Source organism: Panthera leo, chromosome B3 (genome assembly GCF_018350215.1).
Source record: "Panthera leo isolate Ple1 chromosome B3, P.leo_Ple1_pat1.1, whole genome shotgun sequence".
Taxonomy (NCBI): Eukaryota; Metazoa; Chordata; class Mammalia; order Carnivora; family Felidae; genus Panthera; species Panthera leo.
This window is the reverse complement of record NC_056684.1, coordinates 97,020,756-97,038,239: the sequence shown is the minus strand read 5'-3', so window position 1 is coordinate 97,038,239 and position 17,484 is coordinate 97,020,756. Positions and strand designations below refer to the sequence as shown.

Sequence of the window (17,484 nt, the reverse complement as noted above, 5' to 3'; positions counted from 1 at the left end):
ATTAGCATTGGAATACATTGGCCAAATTTCTGCTCTGTTGTAGCTGGGGTGGGTTGAAGTGGTTATGAGTACCTTACTCTGTCTCTCTGGCCTATAGTCCTGTGCTGGATTTGAGTCTGTGGGGGAGTTTCCATGCTTTCCAAGTAAGTGCGACTTGGAAGGTAGGACTTGCATTAAGCAATTGGGGTAGTTTCATTGCTTCTGAACTGCACCTCCTCTCACTCACTCCTAGCTTGTAAAGCTTTATTTGCAAGATTCCATGAAGTTTGCTGGTATTTAGCTACTAAGAAGAGATGATGGGGCTCAGTCACGTCCAGGTGACCTAAAGGTATGACACTAACCCATGGGCTTTGGTTACAGGAGGTGACTGTGCCAATTCTCTCTCCTCTTCTGAACATTTGAACCACAGTTTTTGGTGCAGGCATTGATGCTGGAAGACTTGTTAATATGCAAATGTCTAACATGAAGAAGTTATCCTCGTTACCACCTGCTAACTGAGGTTAGCTGATCAGAAAAACTTGCTGGCTGAGAACAAGGTCCTGGGAAAAATTCAATTCCAGAGAATGTGTTCTGACAGAAAAGGAAGAATCTTCTGGGCTGGGAGTCTTGCTTAGGAAGAAGTCTATCGCCCTGTCAGCCTTTACTTTGCCCTCTCCACGCCCCTTGCCCTCAGTGTCTTTGTGCAGTTTCCTTCTGAGCCTGTCTTCTTCCCTGTTCAAAGACAAATCTTGTCTGCCCCCTGCCCTGTCTGGTTCAGTCCCAGGGAGTCTCGGCCAGGTTCTGGGCCAAGGCGTGGCTTGGCAGATGCTGAGCCTGCACCACAGGCCTCTGGATTTCCTTCCTGGTCCACATTCCCGGGAAAGCTCATATTCTTTTGGTCCCTCCCATTAATTCCTGCAGTAACACTGTGTGTTAGTACTTTCAGACGCTTTCGTACACCGCCTCAGGATTTGGACACTGTCACAAAGCTGACGCTGTGAGAAGCAGACCCTGGATCTCTGGAAGTGCCCTTGGGCGCACGTGTTTCTCTCACAGGCTACCCACTACAACCTCATCTCAGGCCTATCCAGCAGGAGGCATTTCACAGCATGATTTTCTCCAAGGAGCCAAAGCTGCCATTCATGCTGTTACTTTCCTTTGCAATTCTATGTCTCACAGCTGTGTGACTCACTTGGTCCTGGGGCTCTTGGCTGGGCGGTGCTTCTCCCTGGGTGGGGGCCTGTGGTTGTAAAGAGAGTTTAATTAGAGAAAGATCCTCTTGCTTATGGTGGCGATTATCATACTTTATCAAGGGGCACAGTCTTGACCCCAGTCTGCTCCCCATTTTTAGTGCTTGACCAGAGAAGCCAGTAATCTAATTCTCATTGCTGATAGAGGCTTCTCTCCCATACTGCTCTCCCATGGTTTGGAATGGAAATCCGTTCTCTTTCCACCTCCATCCCTTTAGCTAAGCTAAATGGCTCTGTGAAAGGCTTTGCAGAAGGCTTTAAAACCACTCCACAATGCTTCAGGTAAGGCCAGAGAGAGAGTTTTTAGTGAGGATTTTATTAGCCCAAACTTTGAGGCTTTCATTGCATTTATCAGGAAATAGGGCCCTGGGTGCCTCTAAGGTCACTGCTGTTGAAGTACATGCAGCCAGGGGCTTAGAATTCCTTCTTTGGATTAAATGTGGTCAGCTAAAGGCTAAACACTGTTAGGAAATGCAGCTTGTATGTTTAAAGGGTAGGGTTGGGCTGACCAGGATCAAGCATAAGGGGCTGTGGGCCTGGGAGCTGAAAGTCACAGGTCCTCCCTCAATTTTGCTTTTGTGACTTAGAAGTCATGTGCTTTGGCATTGATCTTTTAAAATTTTTTTCAGATTATGGACACTATCATTGCAAAGGAAACTGCCTGGCTGTTTGTGGGCCCAAGCTGAACTCCAGAAAGGGCAGTTTAACTTCCACAGATGATTTCGTTCTGTCTGCACCAGAGGTAGGAGAGGGGCCTATGGGGCTCCTAGGGGAGAAAGCTGCAGAGACATCTCTCTTTTTCCCTCTGAGCTTCCCAAGCTGCATGATGCCACCTCTGCAACACGTTTCCATGGTTCTAGTGTGTTTCCTTAACATCTAGTCCTTTATGAAACAGCGAGAAGTGGTTGGGAACATGTGTTTTCCTGATGTTCTGGATATTTGGATATCTGGACAAGAACTTCAATTAAAAAAATTCAAAACTTTTGTTATCCTGTGCTGTAATTAGGGGCTGCTTTTTCACGGAAAGAACTGGCAAGTTGTCACTGTAGCATGTTTTCAGAAGGAGAGGACTCCCTGACTGAAAATGATTGTTTATCCTTCTCCCCATTATGGAATCTTTCATTCGGGTGAAGGAATTACTCATTCAAGATCCTCTTTTTAAAAATTCTTAAACTTCTGGGGCGCCTGGGTGGCTCAGTTGGTTGAGCGTCCGACTTTGGCTCAGGTCATGATCTCACGGTTTGTAGGTTCGAGCCCCGTATCAGGCTCTGTGCTGACAGCTCAGAGCCTGCAGCTGCTTCAGACTCTGTGTCTCCCCCTCTCTCTGCCCCTCCCATGCTCATGCTCTGTCTCTCTCTGTCTCTCAATAATAAATACACGTTAAAAAAAATTAAAAAAAAATTCTTAAACCTCTGAGAGGTAAAAGACCTGCAGCTCTTGTTATTCATTAATACTTTAATCTGAATTAGTTTGGCTAATAACTTTCTAATGGTAGTTGGGTGAGGGCTTATATGGAGAGGGAGAAGTTGTAGGTTAGTTGGCATATATGTGTATGTGTGTGTGTTGGGAGAGTGGGAGTAGATGAGGAGGGTCTTGAGCCCTGGGTTCCAGGGGTGGAATGCTTCAAAGGCAATTTCTTCCTCTGTTGTAGTTTTCCTCAGGGCATTATTTCTGTAGCATTCCCATCTGCCAGGGGGTCACAAGCCACTGTGGTCTCCCTATCCTTAATGCTAACCCAATTCTTTTTTAATTAAAAAAAATTTTTTTAATATTTATTTTTGAAAAAGGGAAAGAGAGCAGGGGAAGGGCAAAGAGAGAGCGAGGCAGAGAATCTGAAAGCTGGCATCGCGCTGTCAGTGCAAAGCTCGATGTGGGGCTCAGGCCCACGAACCATGAGATTATGACCTGAGCCAAAGTCAGAGGCTCAACCAACTGAGCCACCCAGGTGCCCAGTGCTAACCCAATTCTTGAGCAGTGTAGACAAGCAATTAGAGCCTATTGGAAGCATTTCACTGCACCTACTCTCTTTTCCTGCTTTAAAATGACCCTGAAACTGACTAATTATGTTGCCTTCTAATGTCTTTTAATCTTTTTTTTGCTTATAAAAGAATCAGTTATTTTCATTTGGAGCTTTTTTTTTTTTTTTGGTGGGTGGTGGTTAGAAAAAATAATCTCCAGATGTGAAAGACTTTAATTTTTTTTCTGAGTCTTTTCCTTGGAGGGGTATCTTAATGCAAGAATCCAGACTCTGTACAGGCTGTTATTAACTGCTTTCTACTCACATGGCCCTACCAATCGTTAAAATATTGGTGAACTTGTTATACTGGTTGGAGTTAGCTGCTACCCTGGAGCTCCTGATAGTTCCTCCAGCTTCTCATCTGGAAAGCCCCCCTTTTTCTATAACCCAATAATAAAAGGGGGTTAATACCTGGTCCCATAGGAGGCCTCCCAATCCACACCAGCTCCGCTGTTAGCAGGAGCTTCTGGGGAATACTGTTTTGTGACAGCTCCCCTCCTTCCCTGCCTTGCACCCTTTCCTTGCTAAACACTATTTTAAAAATACCAGTCACATCATAATCCAGGGGTCTGCAACTCTGACCTGTGGGACAAGTCTGGTCACCTCTCTCGTTTTTTGCAAAGGAGTTTTATTTGACGCAGCCATGCCCATTCACGTATAGTGTCATGGCTGCCTTCATAGGACAAGTGCAGAGTTGAGTGGTTGCAGCAGAGACCTCGTTCATTGCCCACAAAGCCTAAAATATTTATTATTTTTGCAGAAAAGAATTTGCTGAACTCTGTTTATCCATTCCTTGGACCAGCAGCAGGTCTGTGCTTGCGACTCGGCACTGTTACCTGGCCAAGAGACCTCTTGTTTTCCTGACTTTGGCTTTACCCCCCCCCCCCCCCCCCCCCGCCTTGCCATGCATCTTGCATTACTCTACTGCCATTAATAAATGAAAAAGGCAATGAATAAAGGGGGGGTGCTGGTAATTTTCTTAAACAAATGTCAAAAAACCCTATGAGTATTCCCGACATTTAAAAAAAATGTTGGTGGTTCTTTATTTGCATGAAGTTTTATGTGGTTCAGAAAGCCCATCTGTAATCCATTTGAGTTAAAGTCCCATTTGTCACAGCTGTCAGGATGGTAAAATATATTTGAAACCTTTTTGCTTTAAGGAAAATAGAAGGCTTCGCTGCACTTGACATTGAGCTGAAGACTTTGCCACTCTCAGGGAAATGTCAATTCTGAGAAAGACTTGTACAAAATGAAAGTTGGACAAAATAATTATCCTTGGAAGAGGGTTTTGCTTTTTGCTTAAACAGGATCCATTTTCCCAAAAGCCCATAGGTTCCTAAAACAACAAGGAGTCTTGAGAGGGTTAGGGTTGGGGTCACCATTGCAAGTGGCCTTAACTTCACTTATCCACTTATTGGAGGGATCAGTAGCATGAACAATCCCAAATGGCAGGGAACCCAGGAGGCAGTTCCATTTAGCTCTGGGATGTGTTTTGTAGTCACTTTACAAGAAAGTTTTTATTTATTTAGGCAAAAATGCTAAGTCACCATAAAAAAATTCATCAATATGGAAAAGAACAATGAGGAAACTTAAAAAAGACATCTAAATCTCTATTTTCACTTTTGAGAAAGTGTGTCTGATGTTCTTGTGCTCCCTTATATTAGAGCGCTTTTGAAGATCCATGTTAGGAGGAGCAGGGAATCTGGCCACGGTACCCAAAGTCTCCCAAAGGCACCAGACACGCCTCGGCTGCCTTCCATTCTGAGGAATGACTGTCACAGAGGCAACCTCAACAGAAATGTGCATCCCTTTACCTTCTTGCAGCAAAGGAATGGTTGCTTTGGTCTCAAAGGTCATTTTTCAGCTTCTCTGCTCTATCAATTAAGGAAAGAGCCTGTTAGGTCCATCTATGAGTTTAGGGGCTCAAATTCAGAAGATGGCTAAGAAGTGGCTAGGTGACTTATGAGACCCAATTCTGGGGACAGATAGCTCTCTCAGAAGGATGGGACCATTTTGTGGCAGCATCTCCCACAGGGTCTGCAGTGGTGACCAGCTTGGGCTGTCCAGGCTCAAGTGCCAAGTTGATAGGGCCTCAGGTAAACCTGCATTCACTTTACAGATATCTGACTCTGCCAGAAGACTCTGAAGTCTCTTTTCAGGAGATTTTCATATTATTATATTATTGCTTGTTTCATAGTCTATATCATCTTATTTTTCTACTTGTTCTCACCCACCCCCTCTTTTTCACCCAGATTTTCTGCACATGTGGCAGAAAGAATCTGGAAGAAAGGATCAAGGAGAGAAGGGTGGAGGGAATGGGGGATTGGAAGGGTAAGAGAATGGCAGTGACCATTCAGAACTTTGAGTCAGAAAGAAAGAAAGAAAAAGAAAAGAAAAGGAAAAAGATATGCCCACCACCATATTACAAGACAGAAGGAATATTAGAAACCCGTTTAATAGGCTCATGTCCTATCCTGAGATAGCTCTGCAAGAGCTACTTCAGAGGGGATTATTGAAGGGTCTGCAGAACCTCTAGGGAAATCTTAAGAAACAGGCAAGTTTTTACAAGTCATTTACTTCCTGAATAATGAGTTTTTTTAATATGGAAAAGAGTTGGCTTTTTTTTTTTTTTAAAAGAGTGAGAGTACTAAAAGAGGATATGGGAATTGTGTGTGTGTGTGTGTGTGTGTGTGTGTGTGTGTGTGTTTGTGTGTGTGTTCTATTTCCTTCCTGTTTCTACTTAGGGTCATTCCCCTCCCTCCCTCCCTCCCTTCTTGCTTGCTTGCTTTTCTTCCTTTCAACATGTGGCAGGGAGGGGAGCAGACTGGCTCAGATCTCATACCTGTAGGCCAAGTACAACGTCTTATTGGATAAATAAAGAAAATGTTCCTTATTTAGAAGAGATGCCTACAGACGAATAGGCATTCTCCTTTTGATGAGAAACCAGGAATAAGCCCTGAGCACACAATCAGCAGCTGTGGATGAAAAACCTCAGATCACCCAAGTGTGAGAAGAAAGCAAAGTTTCAGTCAACAGGTTTTGAGTTGAGTTTAGTTACACATTTAGTACTCAGAGTCTAGTTATGTTCAGGGTCATTTCTCGTTCCCCTGGGGCTCCACTCTCTGGCAATGTGAGTTAGGGAAGAGGCAGGGCCAGGTCTCAGTCCAGTCTAGTCCTGGTGAGTGGGAGGGGATGGGAAGGGTGAGCCCCAGGCATTGCAGGGCCACTATAGACCATTCCCATTTGCTGGCCCCATACTAGGGGACTTCTCAGGTCTTTAAACCCTTAGGAAGAAATGACTTTGGAAGGAAGAGGTAGGTTGGTTGGTTGGTTGATTTATTTATTTATGTATGTATTTATTTAAATGTTTTATTGTCAAGTTAGCTAACATATAGTGTAGTCCTGACTTAAGGAATAGATTCCTGTGATTCATTACTTACATACAACACGCAGTGCTTGTACCAACAAGTGCCCTCCTCAATGCCCATCACCCATTTTCCCAGCCCCCCCACCTCCCGTACCCCTATCAACCCTCAGTTTGTTTGTTCCCTGTATATAAGAGTTTCTTATGGTTTGCCTCCCTCTCTGTTTGTAACTTACTTTTCCTTCCCTTTCCTTATGGTCTTCTGCTAAGCTTCTCAAATTCCACATATGAGTGAAAACAAGAAGGAAGAAGTCTGTTTAGTTATGATTCATCACCTCTGGTGTTTGGGGTTGTGGGGGGCGGATGGAGGAATGAATGCTTGAGGCAGCTTATTACTTGTTTTCCTCACACATGGAGACAATATGAATTTGTTTTTAGAAACTGTTGTAAAGTATTGTTAAGATTGCTCCATGATCCCTCTGCAAAGTGTGCTCTTTTGCAGTGCAGCCTTTAGGTTGAGTGGAACTTGCTCTTCTGATGGAAAACCTGGTACCTCACAAAATGAGGAACACAGAAGAGGCAAGGAATTGTATCAGCTAACAATGTGCTGTTCGATGGCAAGAATAAAACCTGACTTACGGTGGTTTGAACAAACGGGAGTTAATTTTTCTCACAGAAGAAGTTTAGAGGCTGAGGACTGCTGCTCTTGATTCATGGGCTCAGTGATGTCAGGCCAGCATGTCTTTGTCTCTTAGCCTTTGTTTCATTCTTATTGCCTCTTGGGAGCAAGATTAGCTGCTCCACCTCCAGAAGTCATGCTGGCAATCAAGGCACAAAGTCAAGGAAAGGGAGAGTGCCAGCTAGAGCTGTCTTTTTACCAGGAGTACAGATTTTCCAGAATTCTGGGAATTTTCCAGAAATTCCAGTCAGGCTTCTACTTGTATTCGATTGACTGGAGCTCTGTTATATGGCTCTCTCTAACTACAAAAGAGGCTTGGACATAAAGTAAGGGGTGGTATCAAAGTATACTTTTTGAAGAAATTAAACTATGACTCTCATACAAAATAAGAATGAGTATGTGTCAAATATTTGTTTAATCTATTAATGAGGTTCTCAGCAGGGATAGGTAAATGTGGTTCAAAAGGGAATTTTGAAGAATTTGCCGAAATCGGTTTGCTATGTTAGAGACAAAACTGGCTAATAATAAATAGACCATAACCTTTGGTGTTGTCTTCTTGAATAGACAAAATCATTGGTATCTCTTCTATACCTTTACAAAAATATATAATGTGTAACATCATAGAACGTGGGCCCTAGTTAATAGTATGGCGAGTTGAAAATCTATTCTCCTAGAGAATCTGTGTGTGAGCCTTTTAGGCAATGCATCAATAGGACATTGAAAGAACATGCAGTCACCTTTTTGTTTTATTGCCAAGTTTTGGAGAAGTCTTCCTAGGACAAGAAAGGGGATGGGCATCTGCTATGGGAATATGTGTGCAGGTAACATGGTGAAGATTAAAGTCTGCTATTGAGTTTTTACAGTTACTTTTGGGTCGTCTAAAGTTTTTGATAAGACAGGATAGATATGCCAAGTACTTTCAAAATCCATGTGTAAGTGTGCCCCACTTTTAGAAAATTCAGCACCAAAATCCAAATTTAAAACCGTTAAGTTGAGAGGTATATATTTTCTTTAGAAACGGATCCTGCACTTCACAGAAGGATTTGCCACCAGGATTATTTCTATTAATAACCACTTTCCTGAATTTATTTAAAACACTTGATTTATAAAAAACTCGATTTACTCCACTTTTCCATAAATAACATCTCTTGCATGAAGCAAAGTATGCTTGCGATCTAAATTTTATTCTTGTCTGAAGATATCTTTCTGTTTAATTATAGAATGCTTTCTTTAAATCGCATTTGTATGGCGTGCTTTGAAACCTCTCCAAATCTTTCAACCAGAAAGATCTTACCAAAAGGGTTTCCCAGCGAAAGGAAAAAAAAAAAGTATATTCATCTGATGTCTACTGGACTTTTTACATTGTTAAAATTCAGTCAGAATTGGAAAGGTCTCCTCATATCTAGAGGGAATAAAATAAATTGATTTATGATTTTTAACAAGCATGACTGAGTAAGGAATCATGCCTATATAATTTCAAAGTCATGAAAAGATATTAATCATAATTAAATTTCCTCTAAGAAGACGTTTGAAACAGAGATCAGATGCCAGGCTAATTGATTACACAACTATAGGATAGTCATCCTGACAGCAGCAAGGGTAAAGACAGTTTAGACTCAGTGTCTAAATATTTAATACCCAGTGGGAAGCAGGGAATTGGAACAAAGGCTGTAATGAGGAATAATAGAAATCAGCTAGAAGGGCAATGGACACGTCCCTATTGATTATGTAGTATATAAAGAGAAAAAGTGATTAATAGAAAAGAGAAGAAGCAGCAGGAATGACATTTTTTTCAAGCGGCAGACGGAAACCACACGCTTGTAAAGGTCAAGTCCAGCCGTTTAGAAATAAAATATCCATCTTAAAGAGAAGTGATGTTGATTTAAGATGGAAATGCTTGGAAACGGAAGGACTTCTGTTCTGCCAGATTCTTGTGTTCCTTGTAGTTGTAAAATAGTATAGTTTTCAGCCAGCCGAACTTCTCAGTAGCAAACCGGTGGACCAAATCGTTTTTAGTAGATCTGGCTTGGAATTACTGAAAAAGAATAGTACTTTTGGTTTCCTGCGTTCTTACATTTTAAGGCTTTTTCTTCTTGTGTGGGAATTAAATACCCACAGTCTGGAGAAAGAGAGGTGAAAAAAGAAAGTGCTTTCCAGTTGGTGACGTGTTCCCTGGAATGGTCTGTAATGGGTGTTGGGATGACTGAGAATTAACACTGATTACCTCAGCTGCCTACAGGGTCTTTTCACCGAGTGTTCATGTGCTGCCCGCGAGGTTGTCATTTCCTTCTCTGATCTTTGTCCCGTGACATTGCACATGGCGTTATAAATGTGGGCGGCAAGGACAGGGGAGACACTGCCCTGGCAGACCCATCTGTTCTTGTTACACAAACCATCCATTTCTGCAGCTCGCCGAATACCGCATTCATCTTTGGCAGTGACCTCTCTTGCACTCCATTACTGGCTGGTGTGTTCAAAAGCTCTGGTACTTTGGACGGACGTTTCTGGAGAGATACACTTCTTAAACTAGCTCCCAGGGAGGGGCTTTTGTTCCTGCCCAGTGCCCTTTTTCACTTTCTCATTTACTTTTCCTCTTTCCTCTTTCTCTCTGGAGAGCTCAGAGCACATTTTTCTCCTAAGGGCTTAATTATACTGTCTTTACTCTGTGAGTGCTCCATAGGTGGCTGTTGATTGTAGGACACCCCATTTGTCTTGAGAGCCTCTCTTTTCAGTAGGCAAGGAGGCTGCCATTATTTGCTCCATTACAGCTTAGGACACTGAAATGTAGGGAAAGGACACTTGCTTGAGGTTATGTGTAAAGTTGAAGCCTGAGACCCACCAAGAACTCCAGTCTTTTGACTTGGTTGACCGCTCTTGTGTTTCTATTGCTTCTGCAACTAACTAACTAACTAACTAACTAACTAACTAACTAACTAACTAACTAACTAACACACCTGTTGGTAATACTCTCTTCTAATGATCTCCCTGCCTATCCATAGAAAGAATCTCCAAAGACAAATCAGGTACTCAGTGTGGATGCATGGATGACTCACTCTTGTGTGAGGAAGGAATCACAGTGAGAGCCCAGCAGTCAGGTGCTAGTGAGGTGCTTAGCACGCAGTGGATGCTATTGTGATTTAGAGTTTGGTATTTAAAAAAATTTTTTTTAATATTTATTTATTTATTATTATTTTTTTTATTAAAAAATTTTTTTTTAACGTTTATTTATTTTTGAGACAGAGAGAGACAGAGCATGAACAGGGGAGGGGCAGAGAGAGAGGGAGACAGAGAATCCGAAACAGGCTCCAGGCTCTGAGCTGTCAGCACAGAGCCCGACACGGGGCTCGAACTCACAGACTGCGAGATCATGACCTGAGCCGAAGTCGGACACTTAACCCGACCGAGCCACCCAGGCGCCCCAATGTTTATTTATTTTTGAGGGAGGGAGGGAGGGAGGGAGAGAGAGAGAGAGAGAGAGAGAGAGAGAGAGACTCTGAGCTGTCTGCCAGTCGGCACAGAGCCTGATGTAGGGCTCAAACTCACGAACCATGAAATCATGACCTGAGGTGAAGCCGGACGCTCAACTGACTGAGCCACCCAGGCGCCCCTAGAATTTGGTATTTTAAAATGGCATTCTCTGTGATTCCTTCCAAAGAGAGGAGTGGACTCTATACACATCACACACTGAGACCACTAGAAGCACATGCTGCTTTTCCTAGGTGATAGACTTAAGGATTTATGAGTGTTAGCACTGGAGGGGATTTCAGATGTGACCTGAATAATGTGGAATATACTGAAAGCGTCATCTTCCTCAACTCAGGCACTTCACTCCAGTTACAATGTTTTATTTATTTATTTTCAAATGTTTATTTATTTTTGAGAGAGAGAGTGCACCAGCAGGGAGAGGAAGAGAGAGAGGGAGAGAGAGAATCCCAAGCAGGCTCCATACTGTCAGCACAGAGACTGATGTGGGGCTTGAACTCACAAACTGTGAGATCATGACCTGAGCTTAAATCAAGAGTTGGACACTTCACTGACTGAGCCACCCAGGTGCCCCCAGTTGCTATATTTTAAACTGTAGGCTCTTTTGATGGCAAGGTGAACCTAAGTTCCACTAAGACCCCTACCTCATTTTCTCACAGACCACTCTAAAGCCAGTTTTCCCTTAGCTTACATTTTTGCAGTTAAATTTTTAGAGCTGTGTTTGCATATCCTTATTACATTTCATTTTTTTCTGAACAAAGTAATTTTGAATTCCTATTCGGTCATTTATGAGAAATCTTGGAGTCATTCTTGCCTCCTCACTTCTCAAACCTCCTACCTGTTCCATAGGCAAAGTTCATTACCTCAGCCTTTTAAATAGATTGAATGCAAGGGCGCCTGGGTGGCTCAGTCCATTAAGCATCTGACTTCGGCTCAGGTCATGATCTTGCAGTGAGTTCGAGCCTCATGTTAGGCTCTGTGCTGACAGCTCAGAGCCTGGAACCTGCTCCAGATTCTGTATCTCCCTCTCTCTCTGCCTCTCCCCTGCTCATGCTCTCTCTTTCTCTCTCTCTCTCAAAAGTAAATAAACATTAAAAAAAATAAAATAGATTGAATGCAGTTGCTGCTATGCATTTGCCATTATCACTCTAGTCTAAGCCACTGTCATCTCTTCCTGTACTAATGTCTAGGCAGAGCCAAGCTTCTCTGTTCCACCCTACAATGTATGCCTATAGCCTCTCCTGCTCTATTGTTAAAGGTTAACCATCTTCCTTCTGAGGGGAGGGAAAGGAGTACAGACAGACACAGAACAGCAGCCTCCATCTTGAGTCAATTGGAAATATGAAGCCCATTTTGTTGTGTGTCAGCAAGAACTCACCAGTCAGTCACAGGGGCTTCATGTCAAGAAGGGGAGGGACACCTTTCACCTTCAGTCAAAGGTGCCCTTGTTGTGGTGTTCCTTGATCCAGGCATGGCTCTGTTTCAGGGGGGCACGGACTTTTCTCTTTTTTTTATTTTGAGTAATTTGAGCTCCTAGTTAACAGGCCAAACAGCACGAGGGTTTTACCGACAGTTGCAAATAAAAATGTATAATCAGTGATTCAGGATGTTACATGAGTGAATTCTCAACACAGTGGTTGAGACCATCCAGTAACCTAACTAAACCATAGTTTTGTGACTTGGTGGCAAAGAGACAGGTGTTCATATGTCAGGACACATCAGAATTTCTCAAACAACTGAAAACTAAAAAGGAAATACACAAGGAAAACACCAGGTTCCCTGTTGTCTGCCACCCAATGGAAGCCAGATGGTCAGAGCACAGACTAGAAGCCTGTCTCCTGGCATCACTGCCACTTACAGAGGGAATAAAACAGAAGTCATGTGTGAAACAGAATCAGACCTGGCCAAGAACCAGACTTAATCCAGATAATGAAAGACAAATGGTTAGGAATAGACACTGAATCATGAATAGTAACAGCTACATCTTACAGCTTTTTACTCCAGGAGCTGTGAACAACAGACCTGGGGGAAAGAGGTCTGACTTGTGTATTTCTCAGGCGGCAGAGATTATTCAGCCTCAGTGGATGAGAGAAAAACTCAGAGATGAAAGCACTAAGAAAACAAAAGGATCTTTACTTATAATGTTTGGAAGGAAGACCAGCCTTCAGATTTGGCTCTCCAAGTAAAAGACCCAGCAAATATTTAAGGAAAAAAGTCCTTCAAGGTTAACATTAGTTAGCTGTGCATGATGGGAAACAATGGCATTTTTCTCACATAATTACTATGTAGTACTGTAGGATCTTCAAACATCTGTAGGTAGTGGTATTGCGAAAGCTGGGGGTAAACATGTTCACCCTTAAATTAGCAATTTTTGGTTAAGGGTCTCATTTGTTTAATATTATTATTATTACTTTTAAATGTGTATTTATTTTTGAGAGAGAGAGAGAGAGAGAGAGAGCACACACCAGTGGGGGAGGGGCAGAGAGAGAGGGAGTCAGAGGATCTGTGCTGTGAGTGCAGAGCCCATGCGGGCTGGAACTCATGAATTGTGAGGTCATGACTTGAGTGAAAGTCGGATGCCTGACAGGCCGAGCCACCCAGGCGCCCCTCATTTATTTTGAGGAAAGGGTTAGACAGAGTATTCTTATTTTTGAACTTTATCTTGGGATGTGAAGTGCTTCTCCCACTCCCGACTGTAGTATGTTGTATGTTGGTCTCAATGGTGGCAGGGCAAGGTGTTAGTTTGCTTACTTATTATATGTATTAATTTATCTGTCCAATGTCTACTTTCTGCCTTTAGAATGAAAGCTCTAAGAAAGAAAAGATTTTGTATTTTTTGTTCCTTGCTGATTCTGATCCCTAGAACAGTGCCCTGGCACACAGTAGGTTAGGTATGCAAAAAATAGTTGCTGAAGGAATGATTGGACTTGAAGTAGTAGGGCTTCATCCTAACATTAAGTCATCCATGGGTGTGACAAACCTACTCTGTGTTTTTCTACTAGTTGCTGATATGACATTGAGCATCAAGGGCAGAGTTGTTGAGCTGATTAATGTTAACCCACTAATTGACAACTCCTGGGGAAAATTAATGTAGTAATTTCTTTCATACTGATGTCTCCTCATTCTTGAATATCAAAAGTTTCACAGTAGATGGGTTGATAGAGGAGACTTCCCTTAGGGCTGTGAATGGGACCGTATAGCACTCTTGATTGTATTGGCTGTAATCAACACCTCATTAGTCAGATGGGTGAACTAAAGTTTTTTCAGAAACAGTGTAATTTTTTTATGGTCAAAAAATTTCATCATTAATTAACCACCTCTTATTAATAGGATGGGTGTTAGATATAAAAAAATGAAGGGTATATGGTTTTTGCCATAACATAGCTAAAAGTCCGATGGAAGAACGCTGTATAAATAATTGTGATCCTGTGTCAAAGTATTTCCAATGTGCTATGGGAGTACTGGACAAGACTAGAGGCTAGGGAACAAAAAAGGCTTCTGTTTAAATTTTCCAGGTTTGTCATGATGAGGACTGTCCTGAATGCAGAGGCAGTAGGTACAGAGTAGAGGGGCAGAAATGAGAGACATCAAAGCATTTGATGTTTGTTTACTCAATATTTATTGAGCATCTCCTTTATGTGGTTTCTGGGGTAGATGGACGCAAAAGTAAGTGCTATGATGGAGTTTGTACGTACGCTATGGGCTCAAAAGGAAGCGCGAGTGGTAGAGGATGGGAGGGGAAATTATGGAGGTAATATTGAGCTGTCTGAATATGAGTTTCCCAGGTGAACAGGGTGGGGTGGGACAAGTCATCCCAGAAAAAAGAATTGAATGTGCTTAGGCAAAGGAAGCTCTGGAAAGGCTGAGTCATCACTACTGAGACAAAAAAGAAGGTAATAAGTAAGCATATGAAAATATTTAGATGAGTTTATCATTTAGCTTTTGTTATTTAACACCCCCTCCACCCAAACTTAGTGGCTTAAAACAACCATTTATTTATCTCTTGATTCTGCAGGACCAGCAGTCTGAGCTGGGCTCAGGTGGGTGGTTCTTCTGGTTTTTGCTGGACTCACGTATGTGTCTGTCCTTGCTCCCTGTGTGGCTGGGAGATGTCTGCTCTAGGATGGCCTTGGCTGCGATGACTCTCTCTGCTCCACGTCGTACCCTCCCATAGACCAGCCAAGAGAGGGGGCAGAGTGGGCTCAATTCTACTGAGGCCTAAGATCAGAAATTGCACAGTGTCACATCTGCTGCATTTTATTAGACAAAACAAGTCCCGAGGTTAGCCCAGATTTGTGGAGTAGTGATTAAGGGGTATCCCAATTTACTCTTGATGGGAGGAGCTTGAAATTCAAATTGCATAGTGTGGATACAGGGAGGTGTGAACAGCTGTGACCCATTTTGCTATTTACTATAATACACTTGAAAATGGAAAAGAAAGATACTGATGGCTTCTCTTCTCTGCAAATGAGGATTGGGGTAGAAAGCTTGAGGCACGTGATTAGTGCTTGGAACGACAGGCTATAAGGAATAGAATAGGGACATGATTGGCAAAATAAATGGCTTCCGGAGTAAGATGGAAAGTTCAGCTGAGAAAGGAAACCACCATACATTGAAAAGCAATCATTATGTTTGAGCTGTTTTTCTCTTCTGTCAACTACAATTAACAGCAAAATTTCATCTGCATCACTATGCCTGTAATGGTGTTTCTCATGACACACTTGTAGATTGCTAGCAAAGATGAGTTAACTCTTAGAACATTATTTACTGATGAATATATTAAAATAATGATTTGTTAGTAGATTTGTAGTTAAATTCAAGAAATTCCATTTCCAGGTATGATGGCAACAGTTTTTACATTCATTCATCCAACAAATATTGCATAACCATTCGGTACCAGCTACTGTTCTAAAGGTGGAGAATACATTAGTGATCCAAACAGAAAAGAGAACTCTGGGGAAGCTTACATTTTAGTGAGAGGGGGTAGAAAATGAACAACATAAATTAGAAAACATAGAGCTTATATGTAAGCAATGAATCATGGGAGTCTACCCCCAAAACCAAGAGCACACTGTGTGCACTGTATGTTAGCTAACTTGACAATAAATTATATTAAAAAAAAAGAAATAATAATACTATCTATGTGGGTGGTTTTACATGTATCACAGGAAGAGAACTAGACTGTTAAGCACGATATGTTTCTTTCTTACATATAAAAGAGGAATAATAATATTAAACATGTTGCAATGGCTCTAAAAAAAAAGAAAACATAGAGCTTATTAATGAGAGGTATTAAGGAGAAAAACAAAGCAGGGAAGGGGCATGTGAAAAAAATTAAATTGTTGCCATTAAAAATTTTTAAAAAATATTTATTTTTGAGAGAGAGAGAGACAGACAGAGAGACAGAATGTTGGCGGGGGGAGGGGCAGAGAGAGGGAGACACAGAATCTGAAGCAGGCTCCAGGCTCTGAGCTGTCAGCACAGAGAGAGCCCTATGCAGGGCTCAAACTCACGAACTGGGAGATCATGACCTGAGCCAGAGTCGGATGCTTAACCGATTGAGCCACCCAGGCGCCCCTGTTGTCATTGTAGATAGGATGACTGGGGATGGCCTCACCAAGATGGTGCCGTTTGAGTGAAGACCAAAAGGAAGCATGGGGTTTTAGCTGTGCAGGTCCTAAGACCTTCAGTCATGTGAGTATGTGGTCTTTCCTCTGGGTGAATTGGGAAGTCCATTGGAGAGTTTTGAGCAGAAAGGTGAGATGATCTAATAACATTTTGGAATGACAAAGTGGTGGCTGTCTTGAAATCAGACCTTCCCTTGAGATGTGGAGCAAGGACAGAAGTGAGCAGGTGTTAGGAGGCTGTCACAGGCATGCAGGAGAGACGGTGGAGTTGGTAAGAAATGGTCAGATTCTTGACATATTTTGATGGCAAAGCCCATAGTCTCTACCTTTAAGGCTTTGACCAAAATTATTTTTAGGACATATCACATAAATGGAACCACTTTCACCCTTGGTTCTCTCATGGAACTTTCTTATAAGATTTTTAGGAGAGTATCTTGAACCATTTGTGGTCTATGAATGATACTTAAAATGTACACTTGACAAAAAAGGATCTGAAGAAGGGAGTGAGGAGGTGTGGATGGAGTGAAGGGGAAAAAAGGGAAAGAAACATGTGACTCAATGTCTGTGCCAGGCCTGGAGAGCCAGACCCAGGCTTACCTGTGCTATTAGTCAAGGAAAATAGAACTTCTTGCCAAAAGTACTGCTTTGCTCATCCAGTTTATTTGGCTTTATCCTGGATAACAAAACAGGAGTAGTTTGACTGACTCTCTTCTAGAATTTTGATGACTAGGCCAGGAGACATGGGGTGTACCATTCATTGATGAATGTTTGTTGAACACCTACTATGTACCAGGTATACTGTGGGTGCTGGGGATATAAGGACTGTAAGACACAGTAACAGTCCCCATGATGCCTGCAGTCTTGTGGGGCATACAGATGAACAGACAGGCAATTTTAATAAAGGACTCTGGGGTACGCTGGAGGAATATCTAATTTTGCCTTAGAGTATCAAGGGGGACTTCCTGGAGAAAGAAGACCAGTGAGATAAGTAGGAATTATTTAGGCAAAAGCAAAGGAGTAGGAAGACGATATTTCAGGCTGAGAGAGTGGTATGTGCAAAGGACAAGAAATGAGAAAGGTAAATT

General features: G+C 42.3%; 1 long non-coding RNA gene across 1 annotated transcript in view; it reads left to right on the top strand.

Moving 5' to 3' along the window:
* Positions 1–1,383: 1,383 nt before the first annotated feature.
* Positions 1,384–17,484, top strand: part of LOC122222521 — a 77,389-nt gene continuing 61,288 nt past the window's right edge. Inside the window, exons 1-2 of the long non-coding RNA XR_006203788.1 lie at positions 1,384–1,511; positions 1,859–1,971. This is a non-coding gene — a long non-coding RNA (uncharacterized LOC122222521). The remainder of the gene's footprint in view (positions 1,512–1,858; positions 1,972–17,484) is intronic.